The sequence below is a fragment of the Tamandua tetradactyla genome, chromosome 9, assembly GCF_023851605.1.
Source record: "Tamandua tetradactyla isolate mTamTet1 chromosome 9, mTamTet1.pri, whole genome shotgun sequence".
In the NCBI taxonomy this organism is placed as follows: Eukaryota; Metazoa; Chordata; class Mammalia; order Pilosa; family Myrmecophagidae; genus Tamandua; species Tamandua tetradactyla.
Window position 1 is genome coordinate 17296352 of NC_135335.1, and position 27040 is coordinate 17323391.

Here is a 27040-nt window from a genome sequence, read left to right on the forward strand (position 1 = left end):
CTCAATCCCTTTGATATCTGTTATTTTTCTTTTTATTCTTTAAAATTCCTCTTTATGCCCTTCTAGTGTCTTCTTGATCTCCTTTTTGTCATTAGCTATCACATTTATCTTATTTTGTACATTTATATGAACATCTTTGATTAGCTATTCCAATGTCTGTGTCTCCTATGGTGTCTTAATTTGGTGGTCAGGCTGGGTTGCATCTGTCTGCATTATATCTATAAGTCTAATGGTCTTCTGCTGTCTTTATGGCATGTAAATATCTTGATTGATTTACTTTGGAAGTGGATTTTCTTCAGTAATCTAAAGCTGTGTGTTTGCAGGAAGCATGTGCAGCAGAATGCAGGGTGTGGGCTGTGGCATAACTGCATGGTGATGCATTACAGTGCAGGCATAGGTGCTGGTTGTGGAGTCTATGCTCATGCTTGTGAGCATGAGACTCCAGTGGTGGAAAAGATGTGGCTTTGTGGATGCACAGATCTGTGGGCAGAGCCTTGGTGTGTGCTGGTCTAAGGCAAAGGGTCCATTTTGCCTATGTGCAGAGCTCAGGGCAGTGTGTTGGCATTACACCTGAGTGGGTTGGGGGTGGATGTGCTGGGGCAGAGCCTGGGCGTGCATGTCAGTGCTTTCCCAGAGCTAGCGGTGCATGACTGGAGACAGAATACATACACAGTTATGGGAGGGCTGTTTACTGATGTACATGTGTGGAAAGCCCAGTGTGGGCAGGGTGGGGTTGCATGATTATGTGGGCTGAGAGTAAGCATAGCCTGAATATGGAGGTTAGTGTCCTCAAGCTTTATGCACTGGCAACTGCCTGAAGAGGTCAGGGACTGGGAGCTAGGGTTCTCAGGAGGGGTGGAGCAAGACTGCCATTTTGAAGGATAGGTTGGTTGGGCTGGGGCAGGTGTATGCATGCTTAGGGTGGGGTTGTGGGGCAGGTTTGCACATGAGGGTTTGACAGGGTAGGGTTCTTGGAGCTCTGGGAGAGGGTAGGTGACAGGGTTCAGGTGCATAGGGTGTGGGGTGAGTGACAGTTCACAGGGCTGTGCTCATGAGGGTAGCATGTTCAAGAAACATGGGTTGGCTAACTTTCTAGTCCCTGTCTCCCTATCCATGCACTCCTGAGGACTCTGGGTTGCTACATTAGTCTATTTTCAGCAGCTGGATGGTCTCTGGTTCTCTGCTTCTCAGTTCCTCAGCTTCTGCAACCAGGGATACCCTATGTGGTGCAGAAGACTCTTCCATGTCACGTATACCCTGGAATCACTACCTCAGTCACTTTCCCATCCCTTGGCTACTTGTTCCTTAGAGTAAGGTTGAACTTTACCCTATTCCACCATCTTCCTGGAACTGAATCAGATTTTGTTGTTGTTGTGTTTTGCTTGTTTGTTTATTTGTTGTCATTGTTTCCTCAATTTTTAAAAATTTTTATTAATAAAACCAAAACCAATCAATATACCATATGAACATTCTGTTTTCATCACATAGTTGCATATTCATCACCATGATCATTTACATCAATTCAGAAAAAGACATAAAAGGAAAACAGAAAACAAATTCATGCATACCATACCCTTTACCCCCTCCCTTTCATTGATCATTAGCATTTCAATCTACTAAATTTATTTTAACATTTATTCCCCTATTATTTATTTATTTTTAATCCATATGTATTACTCATCTGTCTATAAGGTAGATAGAAGAAGCATCAGGCACAAGGTCTTCACAATCACACAGTCACATTGTGAAAGCTATATCATTATACAATCATCTTCAAGAAACATGGTTACTGGAACTCAGCTCTACATTTGCAGGCAGTTCCCTCAAGCCTCTCTGTCATGTCTTAACTAAAAAAGTATTATCTAATTAATATATAAGAATAACTTCCAGGATAACCTCTCAACTCTCTTTGGAATCTCTCAGTCATTGACACTTTATTTTGTCTCATTTCTCTCTTCCCCCTTTTGGTCAAGAAGGGTTTCTCAATCACTTGGTGCTGAGCCCCAGCTCATTCTAGGATTTCTGTCCCACATTGCCAGGCAGGTCCTTATGCCTGGAGTCCTGACCCATGTAGGGAAGGGGAAGGGCAGTGAGTTTGCTTGTTGTGTTGGCTGAGAGAGAGAGGCCACATATGAGCAACAAAAGAGTTTCTTTTGGGAGTGACTCTTAGGCCTAATTTTAAGTAGGTTTAGCCTATCCTTTGCAGGGTTAAGTTTCATTTGAACAAACCCCAAGATTGGGGACTCAGCCTATTGCTTTGGTTGTCTCCATTGCTTATGAGAGAGAATATCAAGAATTCTTTACTTGGGGAAGTTGAATTTCCCCCCTTTTTCATACCCCCCCGGGGGACTTTGCAAATACTTTTTATTCATTGCTGAGCCAGATTTTGACTGGCAAACTGTGGGCATAAAAACCCTGCAGTTTCAGCCTTGCCCAGACAGATGCAGCTAGGTTTCTCGGCAAACCGCTTTTGAGTACAATTAAGTTTCCAAACAGCACCATCTGCTGGGCAGACTGGAAAATGCAAGGGAATTGAAGGGCTTTCCAGAGACTGTATAGATCATATCTGAAGTCCACTGTAGCTGGACTTGGGACCTTGCAAGGGAAACTCTCTTGTAGGTTTTGAAATATGGATGGTCCAGCTGTTGGAGCAGAGCTTTAGAACAAACACAAGTCTTTCTGGCCAGTGAAAAACTGAGAACCATTGGGAGTCATCAGACTTGTTTTACCCACAGAGATCTTGCTATGGTGCCCAGTGCCTACCCATCAGCACAGAGAAAATCTACTGTGGCTTTGAAGGAAGCTTGGGGGGCAGATCCAATCTTACAAATGGCTGATGAGAGACATGAACAGAGAACAAAACTAACCAAGAAGAAAACCCTAGGCAAAACAGAAATGACCTGCAAATTAAACCAAGCAAGAAAACAAGGTGCCTAGACCAGCAACATATCACAACTCATACTAAGAGGTATGAAGATGTGGAACAGCCAAAGGAGTAGAGCAATAACTAAGATACAAGAATTGAAACAACCAATTAAAAATGTTCAAATACATCTTCTAAATCAAGGAAATGACTTGAAGGAAAATTTTGGAAAAGAGATGAAGGATAGAGACAGAGGATGTCCCTACAGAAGAACTTGAGGACTTGCAAAACCAAATGGTAAACTTATGATAATGAAAGGCACAATAGAAGAGATGAAAACCCCGGTAGAAATATACAGTGGCAGATTTGAAAAACCAGGGGAAAGGATTAGTAAACTTGTAAACAGAAAACCTGAAATCTTGTACACAAAAGAACAGATAAGGAAAAGAATGGAAATTATAAGCAGAGTCTCAGAGAACTGAGAGACAACATGAAGTGCATGAATATATTTGCTATGAGTGTGCCAGAAGAAGAAAAGGGAAAAGGAGCTGAAAAAAATGGAGGAAATAATCACTAAAATTTCCCAACTTTAATGAAAAACATAACATTACAAAACAAAAAGTAATGTGTACCCTAAACAGAATAGATCCAAATAGACCTACTACTCCAAGACACTAATCAGATTGTCAAATGTAAAAGACAAATAGATAATTCTGAAAACAGCAACAGAAAAGTGATCTATCACATACAAGAGAAGATCAACAAGATAAATATGGATGAGCAGGAAACATGGAAGTGAGAAGGCAGCTGTGTGATATATTTAAGATACTGAGAAAGAAAAATTACCAACCAAGAATTCTATATCTGGCTAAAGTGTCCCTCAAAAATGAGGGAGAGTTGAAAATATTTTCAGACAAATCTGGAAGAAGACCTAGGGCAATATATAAGATTCCACAAGGGTTCCATGAACTTTCCAGAAACCTACAAACTCCAGATCAATACACGGTCCAGAGAAGTCCTGAAACCTAGCCCACCCTCTTCAGAACATCAGATAGTTCCATCTCCCCTCCCCATATTAGTGAAATATCCTTCCAATATAAAAAATGTAGAATGGCCATAGCCTAAACACCCCTAAAGAGAAGAATGGAAAGATCAAAAGTGATGGTGGAATTATACAGTGAAGATAAAACTAAACAAATGAAAATGAATGCTGAAAGATTAAATTGATATCTCTTTTAGTCTTCAGTATCTAAGAGTAGCTAGAAGCAAAAACCTAAAATTGTAGAATTGTAACCCATTTCAAACTCTGAAATATGTTGCACAACTAATTGTAGTGCTGTGCTTTCAAATTTATTGCTTTTTTGTATGTTATTTTTCACAAAAAAGAAGGAAAAAAGTTGATTGTGATGATAAAAAATATTTAAGCCTTCTAGCCTCCTAGATTCTGGAGCAGCTAGAAGGAAAAAATCTGAGAGGCTCGTATGGCAGTCCATGACAAATTCTGAGATCTGTCCTCTAGCTACTTGTTGAAGAGTGATTTGAACACTATTGCTTTTTAATTTCTTTGCTTTATATATATGTTATACCATACAATAAAAAAGTAAAAAAATTAAAAAATAAATAATAGGGGGAAAATGTTAAAACAAATTGAGTAGATAGAAATACTGGTGATCAATGAAAGGGTGTGGTAAAGGGTATAGAAAAATAAGGGAACAAAGGTTAAAATATATTGGGTAGATGGAAGTCCTAGTGGTCTATGAGAGGAGGGGAAAAGGGTATGATATGTATGTTTTTTCCTTTTACTTTTTATTTATTTTTCCGGAGTGATACAAATGTTCTCAAATATTATCATGGTGATGAATATACTACTATGTGATGATATTATGAGCCATTGATTGTACACCACGTATGGAATATTTGTATGCTAAGAATGTTTGTGTTGTATATTGTTTAACAATAAAAATATTATAAGATATTTTCAGGCAAACAGACATTGTGACAGTTCCTGAACAAAAGCACAGCTCTAGGGCAGACCATGGTGGCTCTGGAGGCAGAGTTCTCACCTGCCATGCTGGAGATCCAGGTTCGACTCGTAATGCCTGCCCATGCCAAAGAAAAAAAGCACTGCATTATAAGAAATACTAAGGATCAGTACAGGTAGACAGAAAAAGACAGGAGAAACAGTTTTGAGAAGCATGTAGAAATTAAGATTAGCAGGAAGGGTAATTAATATGGAAAAAAGAGAGTGAAAATAACATATTACAGATAAATTTTAAAAAATGTTTTAAAAAGTACTGCCTTTACAGTGATAACATTAAATGTAATGATTAAACTCCTCAATCAGAACATGTAGATTGGCAGAGTGGATCAAAAACAGGATCCATCTATATGTTCTGTACAAGAGACTCAAAACCAAAATACAAAAACAAGCTAAATGTAAAAGGTTTGGAAAGCTATTTCATGCAAAAAACAAACAGAAAAGAGTGGGATTGCTATACAAATATCAGCCAAATCAGACTTCAAATATTAAACAATTAGAAGAGACAAAGAAGGACACTAGAATAATGAAAGGGGCAGTCCATAAAAAAGGCATAACAATCATAAATATCTATTCACTGAGCCATAATGCCCAAAATACAAGAGGCAAACAATGAGAGAGGCAAACTCTGTCTTCTTATGGGAGAAGTAGACACTTTTACAATAATAATAGGAGACTTCAATACACCACTATTATTAATGGATAGAACCTTTAGACATAGGGTCAATAAGGAAACAGAAATTTTTAATATTATAAATTAATATTATGATAAATTTTTCTCAATTGCTCATAGATCATTCCTCAGGATGGACCCTTGGGTAACAAAGTAGGTCTCCATGAATTCTAGAAGAATGAAGTTATAAAATCACTTTGTCAGATCCAAATGGAAGTTGTAATTCAATACCAATTGGAAAATGGAAAATTCAGAAATATATGAGGTCTAAACTACACATTCTTAAATAAACCAAGAGTCCAGCAGGAAATTACAAGAGAAATCATTGAATATATTGAGCAAAGGAAACTGAGAACACAACATATCCAAACTTATAGGATAAGCAGAGTAGTGCTGTGATGGAAATTTATTTTCCTAAATGTCTATATTAAAAGAGAAAGAGCAAAAATCAAGACATAAATGCTTGTGCTGGTTTGAAAGTATGTATGTACTCTTCAAAAGCTATGTTTTAATCAAAATCCCATTTCATATAGGCAGAATAATCCCTATTCAATATTGTATGTAGCTATATCACCTCCCTGAAGATGTAACCATATCAAGAGCGGTTGTTAAGCTGGATTAGGGGAGATGTGTCTCCACCCATTCCAGAGGGTCTTGATTGGTTTACTGGAGTCCTATAAAATAGGAAACATTTTGGAGAATGAAAGATTCAGAGAGAGCAGAGAAATATGACATAGCCACAAGAAGCAGAGAGCCCACAAGCCAGCAACCTTTGGAAAGGAAGAAGGAGAATGCCTCCTGGGAAGCTTCAAGAAACAGGGAGCCAAGAGAGAAAGCTAGCAGATGACACCTTCTCCCCAGGTGCCCTTCAACCAGGAGAGAAACTATGACTGTGTTCACCATGCGCCTTCTCACTTGAGAGAGAAACTCTGAACTTTGTCTGCCTTGTTGAACCAAGGTATCTATCCCTTGATGCCTTTGATTGGACATTTGTATAGACTTGTTGCAATTGGGACATTTTCTCAGCCTTAGAAGTGTAAACTAGCAATGTATTAATTTCCCCTTTTTAAAAGCCTTTGCATTTTGGCTTATTGCATTCTAGCAGGTTTCAAACTAGAACAATGCTCATTAGGAGGACCTAGAGAAACAACAGCAAACTATCCCTAAAGCAAAGAGAATGAAATAAATACCAAAGATTAGACCAGAATTAAGTGAAATTTAGAAAATTCAAACAATAGAGAGTATCAATAAAACCATTAGATGGCTCCTTGAGAAAATCAATAAAAGTTACGGTCCCTTTGCAAGGCTGACCAAAAAGAAGGGGACATAACTGCTGACCCTGCAGGTATAAAGGAGGTAATGAGAGGATATTATGAACTATATGCTAAAAAATTAGACAACTTAGACAAAATGGACAACTTTCTAGGGAAGCATGAACAAACAATATTGACTCAAGAAAAAATTGAAGATTTCAACAAACTAATCACAAGTATAGAAATTGAATCAGTAATCAAAAAACTCCCAAATAATAAAAGTCCAAGACCACATGGATTCACATGTGAATTCTACCAGGTATTCAAAAGAGAATTAGTATAAATACTCCTCAAACTCTTCAAAAATTTCAAGTGGAGAGAAAGCTAATTAGCTCATTCTATGAAGTGAATATCATCCTTATACCAAAGCCAGACAAAGATACTATAAGAAAAGTAACCATCATTCACTCTAATGAATAGAAAAGCAAAAATCCTGAACAAAGTATTTGCAAATCAATTGCAGCAGCATATCAAAATAATTCTACACCACGACCAAGTGGGTTTTATTCCAAGCATGCAAGGGTAGATCACAAGGAACTCAATTAATAAAATATATCACATCAAAATATGAAGGAAGAATATTCATATGATCATCTTGATTGATTCAGGAAAAGCAGTTGACAAAATTCAGCATCCTTTCTTGATGAGAACTCTTCAAAGGAAAGGGATAGAAGGAAAAGTCCTCAATATGATAAAGGAAATATATGAACAACCCACAGCTAAGATCATGGATGAGACCAGTATGCCCACTGCCACCATTGTTATTCAACATTTTCTGGAATTTCTAGATGGGGCTATTAAGCAAGAAAAGGAATGAAAAGCATCCAAACTGTAAAGGAATAACTAAAACTTCTACTGTTTGAAGAGGACATGATCCTATGTGTAAAAAATTCCATAAAATTTACCCTAAAGCACTACTACAGCTAAAAACTGAATACAGAAAATGGCAGGATAGAAGACCAATATGCAAAATCAGTAGTGTTTCTGTACACCAGTAATGTGCAATCTGAGGAGGAAATCAAGAAAAAAGTCCTATTTATAATAGCAAACAAAATAATCATATATTTAAGAAAAAGTTTAATCAAGGACATAACCTGTACACAGAAAACTAGAAAAAACTACTAAAAGAAATCCAGGAAGACCTAAAAAAATGGAAAGACCTACTATGTTCATGCATTGGAGGACTATATATAGTTATTATATTAATTCAATCCAAATTGATTTATAGACTCAGTGCAATACAAATTAAAATTCCACTTATTTGCAAGAATAGAAAAAATAATAATCAGATTTATTCAGAAGGACAAGGTGTCTGAATAGCTATAAATATCTTGAGAAAGAAAAATGAAGCAGGACTACTGGCACTATCTGACATTAAAGCATATTGTAGAGCTAGAGTGGTCAAAACAGTATGGCATTGGCAAAAAGATATAAGCTCTGACCAATGGAATTGAATTGACTGTTCAGAGATGGACCCTCTCAACTATAGACAATTTATAACATTGTCAAGTTGACTCAAATGGGACAAAGCAGCCTCTTCAACAAATGGTGCTTGAGAATTTTGTATCCATATAAAAAATAAAATATGACCCCATCTCTTGCCTTATAGGAAAATTAACTCTAAGTGGATCAATGACCTACACATTAGAGCTAAGATCATAAAAGGTGTAAAAGAAAATATAGGGATATATTTTAAAGGATCTTGTGATAGAAGGTGGTTTCCTGGACATTACGCTAAAAGAACAAGCAATGAAGACATAGATGAATGGAATCTCCTCAAACTTGAATGCATTACTGCATCAAAGGACTTTGTCAGGAAAGTAAAAAGACAACCTATGTAATGGGAGATAATTGGAAAATACATATCAGATAAGGGTTTAATATCCAAAATATATAAAGAAATCCTACAAGTGTGCAACAGAAAGGCAAACAACCCAATTAAAAATGGACAGAGGACATGAATAGACGCTTTTCAAAAGAAGAAATGTAAATGGCTCAAAAAGGTATGAAAAGATGCTTGACTTGCAATTAAGGAAATGCAAATTAGGACCAATATGAGATATTATCTAACACCTACTAGAATTGGAATTATGGAAAAAAAAAACCCAGAAAACTACAAGTGCTATACAGAATGTGGAGGAGTAGGTACACTGATTCACTGTTTTGGTGAATGTAGAATGGTGCAACTGTTCTGTAAGGCAATTTGGCAGCTCCTCAGGAAGCTGAGTATAGAATTTTCATATGACTGAGCAATCCCATTACTAGGTATGTACTTGGAGGAACTGACATCAGGGGCATGAATGGAGATTTTCCCATCAATGTTTATAGCAGCAGTATTCAGGATTGCAAAGAGATGGAAGCAGCCCAAATGTCCATCAGAAGATGAGTGGATAAACAAACTGGTTTATACAAACAATGGAATATTACACAACTGTAAGACAGAATAAAGCCATGAAACATACAAAAATGTAAATGAACCTTGAGGACATTATTTTTTGCAAAATAAGCCAGAAGCAAAGGGAAAAATATTATATGATGTCATTAATGTGAACTAATTATAACAAGCAATAAAAGAGTTAAAGTTGAGAACACAGGTTATTTTGAAATAGACAGAGAGTATATTTTGGGTACTTGATGCTGAAGAACTACAGAATGTTCAAGAGATTGATTGTAAAGATCCCGAAATGGATAGCACAATACTATGTGATGTTTGCACAATATTATGAATAGAATGGACAAAGCTGAATGTGAGTATGGTTAAAAGAGGATGACTAGGTAAATGCATGATACCATAAGAAAGATAGAGGATAAAAACTGGGACTGCATAATATGGCAAAACCTAGACTGGGCAATGATTGCAATTAAGTTTACAAATACCAGAAAGTTTACACTTGAAAGAGAACAATTGAATGTCACCATTGCAAGGTGTGAAAAAAGGGAGAGAATATGGAAAAATGTGATTAATGAAAACTAGCATTTTTGGTTAATGGTAACATTATGGTGATCCTTCATTCATTGTAACAAAAGCAAAATAAAAGCTAAATGTCAATAAGAGGGGCAAATAAGGGAGAAATATAAGATTCTTGTTTCTTTCTTTGTGGAGGAAATGGAAATATTCTCATACAGATTGTGGCGGTGAATGCATAGCTATGTTGATTACACTGGGAAGCATTGATTGTACATTTACTAAAGATTGTATGATTTTTGAATAACAGTGCTAAAAATAAGCAAAAGTATACAGGTACTGGAGAAGATATGAAGGATATGATATACTTACTCTTATTAAGGAAGTCATATGGTGCAGCCTCTCTGGAGTGCATTGCGGTGATTCCACAGGAGGTTAAGTATAGGATAGTCACATGACCCTGCAACCCTGTTGTTGACAAAGACTTGAAAACTGGAAGGAAGGACTTGAATAGGCATTAGCACAGTGATGTTTATGGCAGCATTGTTCATGATTTGAAATAGATGGAGGTGGCCTAAGGGTACTTTGGCTGCTGAAAGGAAGGGTAGATCATGGTTTATAAATACAACAGAATATTGAGCAGCTGCAGAAAGGAATGAAATCTTGTGGCTTGCAACTAGGGGAATGTATCTTGGGAACACTGTGTTCAGGAAATAAGTCAGAAACAAAAGACATATTTGTATGGTCTCAGTATTATAAAATAACTATAATAAGCAAACTCAGGGAATAGAATTTGAGTGCATAGGTCATCAGGGGTTAGAACCTGGCCAGAGATTGATTAATGGATGATTAAGGAGTATGGAATATTGAAATAAGACTCATCATTTCCTAGAATGTAGTCTCTTACAGCAGTCACAAGTGTTCCTGAGTTTTACTATTTATAAATTCTGAGATGCTGTGTGATCTTTGTGTATAAAAACTGTTAGTTTCCTGGAACATTGGGTATCTGTGTGATACATGAGATAGTTTATTAGGTTGTCAGTTTTGTGAAAACACAGTTCCCTATCATGTTTTTTTAAATATTGATATAGGGGTATGTGTAAAACTTTTTAATTTCCCACTTTGATTTTTATGGGTCCTCATTTTTCTTATAGATTTGTCTTAGCTATTAATATATTTGAAAAATCAGTAAATGTTCTGTCACAAATGTTGTATTGTAATTAAGTCTGATTTTTATGAGATAGAGTTTAATATTATTATGTAAGATAATTTAAATAGTTTCCTTCATTATTTAGCCTTCCTATGTCTCTGTCACACACACACATACATGAGATTGCTTTGTTTCAAGGTTTTATTTTCACCTTTAAGAAATTATTCCATTTCATACTCTTTCTTTCTATTTACATTGAAATATACATCTTTTCCAATGAAGAATAAAAGTAATCCCAAAGGCACTTTGAATGTATTCCATAATTTGTCACTACTTTGAAATTTTAAGTATGTCATTTATTTAATCCTTGCATATACATTTGTATATGATAGCTGAGTGAGCATTTTAATGCACTTTTGCCCAATTTATAATGAGGTTGAGTGATTTTCTGTGTATTTAGTGGTCATTTAGTATTATGTTTTGTGATACAACCTCAAATGTGTTTGTCCATTTTTCCATTATGCCTTCTGTCTTTTTCTTATTTCTTCAGAGGGAGACACTTCCACACCTGTGGTTTTGTTTGGCTATGTGTGATAAATATCATCTCTCACTTTCTGGATTGCCATTTCACCCTTTTAATGTGTCCTTTCCAGTGAATATCATTTTTGAGTGTACATTTAGTTCAATTCAACTATCATTTCCTTTATCGATTGTGAATTTTGTGTTCTGTTTAACAAACCATTTCCTTACTCTTTTGCTTTCCCAAGTTAGAACATTAAGTCATATGCATTTGATTTTGTATAGAACACACAAAAAAAATGCATAGATTTCAGTAACTTGTTATACCCTCTCAACTCAGGTCCTTTACTCCTTGCAATACTGTCTGATAGTATTTTTATTATGTCTTGTTTTCTGATACAGCCAGCCCTATAATTTCATTCTTTTAAAAATATTTTGTTGAATTTATAGTAAGCATGTGGGCCTAATGTTTTCATTGTGGGGATGTTTGTAATTCTTCATTTAAATTGGAAATTGAACCTTAAATCCAGTTTCCTAATTCTTCTTGTACAAGGGTTGGTAATGATTATTCTACAAGTGTGTTCATTTTTTCAAGGTTTTCAAATATATTGCTGTCATTTTTGCAATATGATCTTATTAACATTTGAAAAATGGTTAAGTATGTCTTTAAATTTCTGATGTTGATATTTATGCCTCAGGTTTTTTTTGAACAATTGAGATATACACTTATCAAGTTTATTACTCTTTTCAAAGAGATTATATTTGCTTCCAATCAACATTTATATTTGCAATTGTTTCCTAGTTCATTAATTTGATTTTTCTTCTTCCTTACAGTTATCTTCTGTGAGTTTAATTTCTATCAATTTTGGAAAATTCTTGTGATGGACGTTTAGATCCTTGATATCTAGCTTTTCCTTTTTATTTCCACACCATGTATTATAGGCTAAAAATTTGCCTTTGATGTTTTTATTTTCTTTTGCTGCAACCAACATATTTTGGTGCATAGTTTTTATAGGTGAATTCCAAAATATTTTTTAAATTTATGATTTCCTATGTGAAGTATGTGATGTTTATTGTACTGTATTTTAATTTTCAAACCAATCAATTTTAGTTTGCTTGTTTTTATTTATTAAAATGTAATAGCATTGTGATAAAAAAATAACCTGTTTTTGTTGAGGCATACTGTTATTGTTAATATATTTATAGCTCCATGTATTGCTAATTAAAGAATCACATTGGTGTTTGAAAAACAAGATTCTTATTCAGGAAAATTTTAATTTTTTTCTTTTTAATATGTTAATTGTTTACATAAACTTAAAGGAATCCTTAAAAAAATATCATGCAAAAAGCAAGCAAGAGAAAGCCTTATATTGTAGCTAATAGCAACAGAAATATACTTTTATTTTCATGACAAAGCTCCTAGGTACATGAGAGTTTGCAATTTTGATGAGCTTTCATTCATCTATTTTTTCTTTTCTTATTCATGCTTTAAGTGTGACACCATTTGCTACCACAAGGTCCTGAAGATGCTCTTCTGCATATTCTTCTAGGAGTTTTATAGTTTTGGCTCTGATATTGAGGTTTTCAATCCATTTTGAGATTATTTTTGCATATGGTGTGGGGTAGGGGTGCACTTCCAGTTTTCTCAATATCCAGTTTTCTGACCACTATTTGTTGAAGAGACTGTTATTTCCCTATTGAATGGATTTGCAATACCTGTCATTGCAAGAATCATTGACCTGAAGTCATGAGCATCTATTTCTGAACTCTTTGGTCAACTGCATTGTTCTTTATGTCTGTCCTTGAGTGAGCACCATACTCTTGATTATTGTGGTTTTTAAACAAGTTTTAAAACCAGGAAGAGTAAGATCTTCAACTTCATTCTTCATTTTTAAGATATTTATGACTAATTAGGACCTCTAACCCTTCCATCAAATTTTGATGATTGGCTTTTACATTTCTGAAAAGAAGCCTTTAGGAATTTATTGAGATTGTGACAATGTGTGAATTGGTTTGGGTAAAATTAACATCTTACCAATATTTATTCTCCTTATTCATGAATGTGAATAAGGAATGTGAATGTGAATATTGTGTCACTTATTTAGTCTTATTTCTTTTAGCAATGTTTTGTAGTTTTCCATGTGTGAGTCTTTTACATTTTTTTTATATTTATTTCTAGATATTTGATATTTAGTTGCTATTGTAAATGTAAATCTTTCCTTGATATCCACTTCAGATTGTTCATATTAGTGTAGAGAAACACTAATGATTTTTGGGTAGTGAGTACCTTGCAAATACCTTGCAAATTTTCTGAACTCATTTTCTAGTTCTAGTAGCTTAATGGTAGATATTTCAGAATCTTCTAGGATCATGTCACCTGCAATTAGAAAAATAGATTTATTTTCCAGTTTGGATGCAGTTTATTTCTTATTCTTTCCTGATTGCTATGGCTAGAACTTCCAGAACAGTGTTCAGTAACAATGGTTAAAGTTGCCATCCTATTTCATTCTAGATATTTGAGGTAATGTTTTCAGTCCTTCACAATTGAGTATGATGTCAGTGGTTTTCATTGCATATATGACTTTTTTCTGTTGAAGAATTTTCCTTCTATTATAAATTTTCCAAGTTTTTCCATTAAAAATTGTCAAATGCCTTTTCTGTATCAACTGAGAGGATCATTTGTTATTTTTTCTTGTCTTCTGTTAAAGCAGCATTTAACATTAATTGATTTTCTTATGTTGAAGTTCCCTTGCATACCTGGAATAAATACAACTTGATAATATTGAATAATTCTTTTCATGTGCTTTTGGATTCTATCTGCTATTTTGGTGAGGGTTTTTGCATCTGTATTCATATAGGATTCTCCCTGTTATATTCTTTTCTTGTGGTATCTTTATTTGACTTTGGTTCTACAATGATGCTGGCCTGCATGAAATTAGTTTTAATAAATTTTGGAAAGGTTTTCACAAGTGGATTTTCATTCTTCTTTAAATGTTTGATAAATTTCACTGGTGAAGTCATCTGGTCCTGGTGTTTTCTTTGTTTGGGGGGTTTCAAATAATTTATTCAATCTTTGCTAGTGATTGGTGTCTTCACATAACTTGAGTCAGTGTAGCTAGTCCATATTTTTCTGGAATTTTTTCCACTTAATCTAGGCTATTTGCTGGTATAATGTTGTATCAAAATATAATCTTATAGTCCCTTCCATTGCATTTTCATAGGGTCAATAATATTGTCCTTTTTTATTTTCTGTTTTAGTTAAAATGTATCCTCTGTTTATTTGTCAATGTAAACATCTGTAAATTTTGTTGATCCTTTCAAAGACAAAGTTTTACTTTTGTTGATTCTCAAATTTTAAATTCTTTCTATACATCTCTATTCTAATGTTTTTATTTCATTCCTTCTGCTCACTTTGGATGGTTGTGTTTATTTTTCTAAGTCCTCCAGTTGTATTAGATCTGTACTTCAAGATCTCTGTTCTTTTTTTCTTTGGATCCTCAAAAGTTTATTCTGACTTCATCAACTGGAAAATCATAGATTAAATTCTGTGGGTGTGAGGCTGAAACAATTAAATCTTCCATATAAATATCACATTTTTCAAATGGAAGAACTCTCGACTGGACAAGAAATTTCCTCTTACCAATATACCTTCATTGTCTGCAAAATTTGGAATTATGTTGATATGATTTTAGATTATCTTCTATCATGACTTTTGTGGAATCATCTTTCATATCAAGAAATAATGACAAATAGATTAGATTGCTGTAGACATTTCCATCATACAGAATTGGCATTACTTATCATGATAGGGTTATGTATTTTTATTAGAAATAATATGGTTTCTAATATTTGAAGCTGCATCCTACATTAAATAAGTCTTTTTGAAGTAATATGCTTTTACCTTTTAGTTCAAAGTGACATCAGACTTCATGGTTGAAGGAGAAAATATTTTCATTTTCTGGGGACTTGAAAAGTAATACCAAAGACTACTTTTTAATCTGTCATGATGCAAGTCACCTTACCTTCAAAGCATGCCACACAATTCAAATGAGGAGTACTTAAATCAACAGGTTAAAAGCTTTCTACCAGGATAATTGGATATAATATGTCAGTTTGGAAGTTTATTTGGTAATGCCTATGTCAAATTTTTTCTTCATCCCCTTGGTGTAGTACTCCTTGAGAATATTTGTAAACATAAGCAATGATAAAGAGGTAGGGCAACTAACATGGGTGAATTTATTTCAAATTGCTTAGGTAATTTGAGTCTAAATTCTTCAGATAGAAAGACAAATGTAAGCAATGAATGCTCAGTCATTTTCTGGGGTTTTTATTAAGAATTTCTGGAATCTACCCAAATATCTCCATTTTTTCTTTCAGAATCTTAGTTTTTCTTGCTCAACAACATTAATTGAAAAAATCAACATGTTGGATGGACTATGAATAAAATTTGCAATGCAATTCAGTTACTCACAGGGTAAGAAATTTTATATGGTGTTCATACCTCAATTTGTCACTATAAGGAATAAAGAATTGGTGGGAGGGGCCAAGATGGCAGCTTAGCAATTTGAGTGTATTAGCTCATCCTCCTGAACAACTACTAAATAATCAGAAACAATACAAAAGAGCTCCCAGAACCACGATAGTGACCGGACACCCAGTGTATCCCAATCTGGACCAGCTGGACCGGCTGCAAGTATTCAGAACAGTGAGTTCCCCAAGCCACGGCAGGTCCCAAAGCTGTGGAGGCCAGCGCCCAGTGCCCCTCCCCCACAGGCAGCTTCCCAGAGGGAAAGGAAAGACACTCCAACAGTATCAGGGACTGAGTCCAACCAAACACCAATTGTGGCATTAATGAACAAATTCTGACTACTAAAAATACTCAGACCAGCTCAGGCAAAACTGGTCAAGGCAGAGGTCACCTATTGGGCTAACTGAAAAAGAGTAAAGGGACGAAAAGGAGGCTTTTGTGGCTGTTTCTATGGAGGCTTGGTGGCCTCTGGATTCAGTGGTGGGATTGCACAGGCTGCAACTGCCCCAGGCATATGCAGAAACAGGCTGCTTTCAGGGCTGTCTCCCATCTGACCCTTCCCCAGGGGAGGGCTGAAATGCAACTCAGGTGGAATCCCTCTCTCAAGGAATTCAGACCCCAGGGCTTGGCAATTTGAAATGATTAAAACCAGCCTACAACTTTTCCTCTGTTTCCACCATGGCCCCAGCAGGGAGAGCCTTCCAAAATTAAAGGAGCCACAACATCTTTTGCTGGTGGGTCCAGCAGACAGATAAGTGCCACATACTGGGCAGGATAAGAAAAACAGAGCCCAGAGACTTTACAGGAAAGTCTTTCAACCTGCTGGGTCTCACCCTCAGGGGAAACTGATGCAGGTGACTCCTTCCCCCCAAAAGAAGGCCACTTTATTCTGGGAAAACCCAGCTGGAGTGTGTAATACCTATGTAGACCCTCCTAAGGGTGGGAAAGGAAAAGGCACCTTTCAAGCAGGAAAAGAAACAAGAAAACAAGAACTGAAAAATTACCCTCTGTTAAACAAAACTTAAGCTAGAGGCCCAGAAAAAGCTGAACTGAAGGTCAAAGAACAGATAGACAACAAACTCATCTAGCAAGAAAACCTTAGGTAAGATAAGCAAAAGCAATCTCCAGAATAAACTTATTAAGGTAATTAAATATCCAGACATCAGCAAAAAATAACAACTCACAACAGGAAAATTGAAGATATGGTCCAGTCAAAGGAACAAACCAATAGTTCAAATGAGATACAGGAGCTAAAACAACTAATTTTGAATATAAGAACAGAAATGGAAAACCTCATCAAAAACCAAATCAATGAATTGAGGGAGGATATGAAGAAGGCAAGGAATGAACAAAAAGAAGAAATGGAAAGTCTGAAAAAACAAATCAAAGAACTTATGCGAATGAAAGATACAGTAGAAGAGATGAAAAAAACAATGGAAACCTACAACAGTAGATTTCAAGAGACAGAGGTTAGAATTAGTGAACTGGAGGATGGAACATCTGAAATCCAAAAAGAAACAGAAACTATAGGGAAAAGAATGGAAAAATATGAGCAGGGCTCAGGGAATTGAATGATAATATGAAGCGCACAAATATACGTATTGTGGGTGTCCCAGAAGGAAAAGAGAAGGGAAAAGGAGGAGAAAAACTAATGGAAGAAATTATCACTGAAAATTTCCCAACTCTTATGAAAGACCTAAAATTACAGATCCAAGAAGTGCAATGCACCCCAAAGAGAATAGATCCAAATAGACGTTCTCTCCCAGACACTTACTAGCCAGAATGTTAGAGGTCAAAGAGAAAGAGGGGATCTTGAAAGCAGCAAGAGAAAAGCAATCCATCACATACAAGGGACACCCAATTAGACTATGTGTAGAAATCTCAGCAGAAACCATGGAGGCAAGAAGACAGTGGGATAATATATTTAACTTACTAAAAGAGAAAAACTGCCAACCAAGACTCCTATATCCAGCAAAATTGTCCTTCAAAAATGAGGGAGAAATTAAAACATTTTCAGACAAAAAGTCACTGAGAGAATTTGTGACCAAGAGACCAGCTCTGCAAGAAATACTAAAGGGAGCACTAGAGACAGATACAAAAATACAGAAGAGAGAGGTGTGGATAAGAGTGTAGAAAGAAGGAAAATTAGATATGATATATAAAATACAGAAGGCAAAATGGTAGAGGAAAGTGCTACTCAAACAGTAATAACACTAAATGTTAATGGACTGAACTCCCCAATCAAAAGACATAGACTGGCAGAATGGATTAAAAAACAAGATCCTTCTATATGGTGTCTACAGGAAACACATCTTAGACCCAAAGATAAACATAGGTTGAAAATGAAAGGTTGGGAAAAGATATTTCATGCAAATAACAACCAGAAAAGAGCAGGAGTAGCTATACTAATATCCAACAAATTAGACTTCAAATGTAAAACAGTTAAAAGAGACAAAGAAGGATACTCTCTACTAATAAAAGGAACAATAAAACAAGAAGACATAACAATCATAAATATTTATGCACTGAATCAGAATGCCCCAAAATACGTGAGGAATACACTGCAATCACTGAAAAGGGAAATAGACACATCTACCATATTAGTTGGAGACTTCAATTCCGCACTCTCATCAATGGACAGAACATCTAGACAGAGGATCAATAAAGAAACTGAGAATTTGAATATTACAATAAATGAGTAAGACTTAGACAGGACATTACACCCCACAACAGCAGGATACAACTTTTTCTCAAGTGCTCATGGATCATTCTCAAAGATAGACCATATGCTAGGTCACAAAGCAAGTCTCGACAAATTTAAAAAGATTGAAATCATACACAACACTTTCTTGGATCATAAAGGAATGAAGCTGGAAATCAATAATAGGCAGAATGCCAGAAAATTCACAAATACGTGGAGGCTCAACTACACACTCTTAAACAAAGAGTGGGTCAATGAAAAAATTACAAGAGAAATTAGTAAATATCTTGAGGCGAATGAAAATGAAAACACAACATATCAAAACCTATGGGATGCAGCAAAGGCAGTGCTCAGAGGGAAATTTATTGCCCTAAATGCTTATATCAGAAAAGAAGAAAAGGCAAAAATTCGGGAATTAACTGTCCACTTGGAAGAACTGGAGAAAGAACAGCAAACTAACCCCAAAGCAAGCAAAAGGAAAGAAATAACAAAGATTATAACAGAAATAAATGAAATTGAGAACATGAAAACAATAGGGAAAATCAATAAGACTAGAAGTTGGTTTTATGAGAACATCAATAAGATTGATGGGCCCTTAGCAAGATTGACAAAAAGAAGAAGAGAGAAGACGCAAATAAATAAGATCAGAAATGGAAGAGGAGATATAATCACTGACCTCACAGAAATAAAGGAGGTAATAACAGGATACTATGAAGAAATTTATGCTAATAAATACAACAATGTAGATGAAATGGACAACGTCCTAGAAAGGCATGAACAACCAACTTTGACTCAAGAAGAAATAGATGACCTCAATAAACCAATCACAAGTAAAGAAATTGAATCAGTCATTAAAAATCCCTCCAAAAAGAGAAGTCCAGGACCAGATGGCTTCACATGTAAATTCTACCAAACATTCCAGAAAGAATTAGTACCAACCCTGCTCAAACTCTTCAAAAAAATTGAAGTGGAGGCAAAGAAACCTAATTCATTCTATGAAGCCAACATCACCCTCATACCAAAACCAGGCAAAGATATTACCAAAAAAGAACCCTACAGACCAATCTTACTAATGAATATAGATGCAAAAATCCTCAACAAAAGTCTAGCAAATTGTATCCAACAACACATTAAAAGAATTATACATCATGACCAAGTAGGATTCATCCCAGGTATGCAAGGATGGTTCAACATAAGAAAATCAATTAATGTAATACACCATATCAACAAATCAAAGCAGAAAAATCACATGATCATCTCAATTGATGCAGAGAAGGCATTTGACAAGATTCAACATCCTTTCCTGTTGAAGACACTTCAAAGAATAGGAATACAAGGGAACTTCCTTAAAATGATAAAGGGAATATATGAAAAAACCACAGCTAATATCATCCTCAATGGGGAAAAATTGAAAACTTTCCCCCTAAGATCAGGAACAAGACAAGGATGTCCACTATCACCACTGTTATTCAACATTGTATTGGAAGTTCTAGCCCAAGCAATTAGACAAGAAAAAGAAACACAAGGCATCAAAATTGGAAAGGAAGAAGTAAAATTATCACTGTTTGCAGATGATATGACACTATGCATTGAAAACCCTGAAAAATCCACAGTGAAACTACTAGAGCAAATAAACGAGTACAGCAAAGTGGCAGGTTACAAGATCAACATTTAAAAATCTGTAGTGTTTCTATATACTAGCAATGAGCAAGGTGAGGGGGAAATCAAGAAAAGAATTCCATTTACCATTGCAACTAAAAGAATAAAATACTTAGGAATAAATTTAACTAAAGAGACAAAAGACCTATACAAAGATAACTACAAGAAACTGTTAAAAGAAATCACAGAAGACCTAAATAGATGGAAGGGCATGCCATGTTCATGGATTGGCAGACTAAATATAGTTAAGATGTCAATTCTACGTAAATTGATTTACAGATTCAACGCAATACCAATCAAATCCCAACAGCTTACTTTTCAGAAATAGAAAAACCAATAAGCAAATTTATCTGGAAGGGCAGGGTGCCCCGAATTGCTAAAAGCATATTGAGGGAAAAAACTGAAGCTGGAGGTCTCATGCTGCCTGACTGTAAGGAATATCATGAAGCCACAGTGGTCAAAACAGCATGGTACTGGCATAAAAATAGGTACATTGACCAATGGAATTGAATAGAGTACTAAGATATAGACCTTCTCATCTATGGACATTTGATTTTTGATAAGGCAGTCAAGCCAACTCATTTGGCACAGAACAGTTTCTTCAATAAATGGTGCCTAGAGAACTGGATATCCATATGCAAAAGAATGAAAGAGGACCCGTATCTCACACCCTATACAAAAGTTAACTCAGAATGGAAAAAAGATCTTAACATTAGGTCTAAGACCATAAAACAGTTAGAGGAAAATGTAGGAAGATATCTTATGAATCTTATAATTGGAGGTGATTTTATGGAACTTACACCTAAAGCAAGAGCACTGAAGAAAGAAAGAAAGAAATGGGAGCTCCTCAAAATTACACACTTTTGTGCATCAAAGAACTTCATCAAGAAAGTAAAAATAGAGCCTACACAATGGGAGACAATATTTGGTAACGACATATCAGATAAAGGTCTAGTATCCAGAATTTATAAAGAGATTGTTCAACTCAACAACAAAAAGACAGGCAATCCAATTACAAAATGGGAAAAAGACTTGAACAAACACTTCTCAGAAGAGGAAATACAAATGGCCAAAAGGCACATGAAGAAATGCTCAATGTCCCTGGCCATTGGAGAAATGCAAATCAAAACCACAATGAGATATCATCTCACACCCACCATAATGGCCATTATTAACAAAACAGAAAATGACAAGTTCTGGAGAGGATGTGGAGAAAGAGGAACACTTATTCACTGTTGGTGGGAATGTCAAATGGTGCAACCTCTGTGGAAGGCAGTTTGGCAGTTCCTCAAAAAGCTGAATATAGAATTGCCATATGACCCAGCAATACCATTGCTAGGTATCTACCCAGAGGACTTAAGGGCAAAGACACAAACAGACATTTGCATACCAATGTTTATAGCAGCATTATTTACAATTGCAAGGAGATGGAAACAGCCAAAATGTCCATCAACAGACGAATGGCTAAACAAACTGTGGTATATACATACGATGAAATATTATGCAACTCTAAGACAGAATAAACTTGTGAAGTATGTAACAGCATGGATGGACTTAGAGAACATTATGCTGAGTGAGACGAGCCAAAAACTAAAGGACAAATACTGTATGGTCTCACTGATATAAACTGACATTAGTGAATAAACTTGGAATATGTCATTGGTAACAGAGACCATCAGGAGATAGAAATAGGGTAAGATAGTGGGTAATTGGAGCTGAAGGGATACAGACTATGTAACAGGACTGGATACAAAAACTCAGAAATGGACAGCACAATACTACCTAACTGTAATGTAATTATGTTAAAACACTGAATGAAGCTGCATGTGAGAATGATAGAGGGAGAAGGGCTGGGGACATAAATGAAATCAGAAAGAGAGATAGATGGTAAAGATCGAGATGGTATAAGCTAGGAATGCCTAGAGTGTATAATAATAGTGAAATGTACAATGTACACATTTTAAAAATGTTTTGGCATGAGGAAGAACAAAGGAATGTCATTAATGCAGGGTGCTGAAAATAGATGATAATTAACACTTTAAAATGTCACCTTCTGTGTGAGACTAAAGCAAAAAATGTTTATTTGTTACAAAATTTATATTTTGACTAGAGCATTTCCTAATATAACTCATGTAGATTGATTGAATGTCATAAGTACTTGGAATCTCAGGTAGCACATGAGATTTTATTGGTTTGTCCAGAGTGATCCCCCAATGAATCCCAGAATGATTTGATCAGTGACTGGAAAAGTATTTGCAAGCCCCCTTCAAGGAATGGTGAGAGTGGGGAGAAATTCAACTTCCCCAAGTTGAATTCTTGATATTCTCACAAGCAGTGTGGACAACCAAAGATATAGGCTGAGCCCCCAGTCTTGGGGTTTGTTCACATGAAACTTAACCCCACAAAGGATAGGTCAAGTCTACTTAAAATTTAGGCCTAAGAATCACCCCCAAGAGAGCCTCTTTTGTTGTTCAGATGTGGCCTCTCTATCCAGCCATATGATGAGCAATCTCACCACCCTCCCCCTCTCTGCATGGGACATGACTCCCAGGGGTGTGGACCTTCCTGGCAACATGGGACAAAGATCCTGGAATGAGCTGAGACTCAGCATCAAAGGACTGAGGAAAACTCTAGAATGAGCTGAGAGTTAACATCAAGGGATTGAGAGAACTTTCTCAACCAAAAGGGGGAAGAATGAAATGAGACTAAGTGTCAATGGCTGAGAGATTCCAAACAGAGTTGAGAGGTTATCCTGGAGGTTATTCTTACACATTAAGTAGATATCAACTTGTTGTTCAAGATGTAGTGGAGAGGCTGGAGGGAATTGCCTGAAAATGTAGTGCTGGTTCCAGTAGCCATGTTACTTGATGATGATTGAACAATGATATAGCTTTCACAATGAGATTCTGTGAATGTGAAGACCTCATGTCTGATGTTCCTTTTAGCTACTATATCAACAGAAGAGTAGAACATATGGAATAAAAATAATTAATAGGGGGAACAAATGTTAAAATAAATTCAGTTTGAAATAGTGGTAAATGAAAGCGAGGGGTAAGGGGTATGGTACGTATAGTTTTTTTTCTCTATTATCATTTTATTTCTTTTTCTGTTGTCTTTTTATTTCTTTTTCTAAATCGATGCAAATGTACTAAGAAATGATGAATATGCAACTATGTGTTGATATTAAGAATTACTGATTGTATATGTAGAATGGAATGATATCTTAATGTTTTGTTTGTTAATTTTTTTAATTAATAAAAAAAGTTTAAAAAGCTATTGCAAAAAAATCTCAAAAGCATTTTGATCTCAGTACACACATAGTCATCTTTGTGTATGCAATATAAAATGATGTTAAATAAAGTGAATCAAATGCAATGGATTAACAACTATTATTTGAAGTAATAAATCACAAGGAAACAATTTGACACATTTAATTATATAATTCTTAGAAGTGCTATTAAGTAAAAAAAATAACAAAATATTAATTAAAGGGACTCCAAGAGATGGACAAAATTTACATGGAGTAAATATTAGTATCTATACCATTTGAAAGCACATTCAAAGGGGTACAAGAGTAGTTCAGTGGTAGAATTCTTGTCTGCCATGAGGGAGACCTAATTTTGATTCCCAGTCTGTGCAATTCCCAAAAACCAAACAAAAACACACAGAACAAATGAAAATTTCAACAAATGGTGCTGTAATAATGAAATGCTCACATAGAAAATATAGAAATATAACCTCACCATACAGCATAAAAAAGCACATTCAATTTAACCATACATTTTATGACTCCACAAACGAATGAATAGATGATTTAGAGTGCAGAATAACAAACAGTAAATAAGCATGTTTCTTGCATGGTGAGCAATCAATTGCAGCAATCCCTCTGTTATACTCCTTGGTAAAAAATATTGCATGAAAATTGGAAAAAATTCCAGGCCAAGATGGTGGCTTAGCAATGTGTGCATTTTAGTTCATCCTCCAGAACAACTTTTAAATAACCAGACACAGTACAGAACAGCTCCTGGTGCCACATCTGTGACTGGACACACAGTGTACTGAAGTCTGAACCAGCTGGACTGGCTGTGAGCCCCCAGAACTGTGAGTTCCCCAAGCCATGGTGGCCAGTGCCTCTCCTCCACAGGCTGCTTCCCAAAGGGGAAAGGAAAGAGACTTTACCAGCAGCAGTGGCAGAGCCCAACCAAACACCAATTGAGGAATTAATTAACAAATTCTGACTACTAAAAATAGGCCTCCAGCTCAGGTGAACCTGGTCGAAGTGGAGGTTGCTCATTTTTGCCCTGGCACCAAGGGGGCAGGGCTGATGGAAAAAGAAAAAAAAAGAAGGAAACAGAGGTTTTTGTGGCTGTGTTTCTACAAAGCCTTGACTGCCTTTGGATACAGTGGCAGGGCTTCTCAGGCAGCAACTGCCCCAGGCATAGGCAGAAACAAGCTCGTTTGAGGGCTTGTCTGGAGACTGTGCCTTCCCCAGGGGAGGGATGAAGCCCAACTCAGGTGGAATCCCTCCCTCAAGGAATTCAGACACCAGGGCTTAGTAATTTGAAGCCATTAATACCAGCCTACAAGCTCTCCTCTGTCTCCACCATGCACCCAGCAGGGAGAGTCTGCGAAAGTTAAAGGTACCACATCATCTTATGTGGGTGGGACCTGCAGGCAGACAGGCACCACATACTGGGCAGCATAAGAAAAATAGAGTCCAGAGACTTCCCAGGAAGGTCTTTTAACCTGCTGGATATCACCCTCAGGGGAAACCAATGCAGGTGACTCTTTCCTCCTGATAGGGGGCCAGTTTGGTCTGGGAAAATCTGGCTGGGATCTATAATACCTAAGTAGACTCTCTTAAGTGTGTGTGGGGAAAGGCATCACACAAGCAGGGCAAGAAACAAGAAAACAAGAACTGAAAAGTTCTTCTCTGTTAAACAAAACTCAAGCTAGAGGTCCAGATAAAGTTGAACTGAATGTTAAAGAACAGATAGACTAAAAATTCATCCAGCAAGAAAACCTTGGGTAAAAGAAGTGAAAGCAATCTCCAGAATAAACTAATTAAGGTAATTAAATGCCTAAAAACCAGCAAAAAATAACAAATCACAGTAGGAAAATTGAAGATATGGCCCAGTCAAAGGAACAAACCAACAATTCAAATGAGATACAGGAGCTGAAACAATTGATTCAGAATATATGAACAGAAATGGAAATCCTCATCAAAAACCAAATAAATGAATAGAGGGAGGCAAGGAATGAGTAAAAAGAAGAAATCAGAAGGCTGAAAAAAACAAATTACAGAAGTTATGTGGATGAAAGTCATGGTAGAAGAGATGAAAAATAAACAATGGAAACCTACAGTGGTAGGTTTCAAGAGAAAGGACATAGGATTAGTGAACTGGAGGATGGAACATCTGAAATCCTTCAAGAAAAAGAAAATGTAGGGAAAATAATGAAAAAAATATGAGCAGGAACTCAGGGAATTGAAAGACAGTATGAAGTACATGAATACACGTGTTGTGGGTGTCCCAGAAGGAGAAGAGAAGGGAAAAGGAGGAGAAAAACTAATGGAGGAAATTATCACTGAAAATTTCCCATCTCTTATGAAAAATTTAAAATTACAGAGCCAAGAAGTGCAGCATAGCCCAAAGAGAATAGATCCAAATAGGCATACTCCAAGAGACTTACTAATCAAAATGTCAGAGGTCAAATAGAAAGAGAGGATCTTGAAAGCAGCAAGAGAAAAGCAATACACATACAAGGGAAACCCAATAAGACTATGTGTAGATTTCTCAGCAGAAACCGTGGAGGTGAGAAGACAGTGGGATGATATATTTAAATTACTAAAAGAGAAAAACTGCCAACCAAGAATTCTATACCCAGGAAAACTGTCCTTCAAAAATGAAGGAGAAATTAAAACATTATCAGACAAAAAAAATCACTGAGAGAATTTGTGAACAAGAGACCAGCTCTGCAAGAAATATTAAAGGGAGCACTAGAGACAGATATGAAAATTGGAACAAACTTAAAGAATCAAATGAAATCTATCCTTGTAAAATCAGATATTCATTAATTTGAAAATATTTACTGACAAAATATATTAAAAATTATGAAAGATTCTGGAGGAATAATTTCATAATATCATATGATCAATAATGAAAACCTTGTGAATTATACTAAAATGATTCAAGAAAAGCTCTTACATACATTGTTATGATTAATTCAACCGAATATTTCTTATAATGCAAGAATAAAACTACTGTACAGTCATAAGGGAATGATTGAAGAAGTTTTAAGATATCTAACAGAATGTCAGTCAGACATGAAGACACAATTTTTATGATTAAGGAGGATCCTCAATTATAACCAAAATGAAGTGTTTTAAAATTTTACCTTTATTTTTAAAACTACAAATATGATTTAAAAATTTTTATAATGATTTTGCTAGTATGAAGCTGTTATATTCCCCAGAAAAGCCCATATTCTTTTAATCCATTCCTGATGATACAGACCTGCTCTAGGTGGAACCTTTTGTGTCAGTTACTTCAAATGCAATGCGACCACCCCAATTAAGGAGGGTCTGAATCCTTTTACTGGAGTCCTTTATGAAGGGATAAAAAACAGAAAAAGCCTAGAGAAGCATATAGAGGAAGTTCTGCAGAAGCTATTAAAAGATCCACAGAAGCTC

The 27040-nt window shown here is 35.8% G+C and overlaps 1 protein-coding gene across 6 annotated transcripts in view; it reads left to right on the top strand.

Annotated features, from left to right (window-relative positions):
* LOC143646803 (uncharacterized) overlaps positions 1–27040 on the top strand; it is a 168994-nt gene that overhangs the window by 100747 nt on the left and 41207 nt on the right. For all 6 annotated transcript variants that reach the window (XR_013157636.1, XR_013157637.1, XM_077116159.1 and 3 more), the window contains one exon: positions 15839–15935. The gene's annotated coding sequence lies outside the window, so the exon portion shown is untranslated. The remainder of the gene's footprint in view (positions 1–15838; positions 15936–27040) is intronic.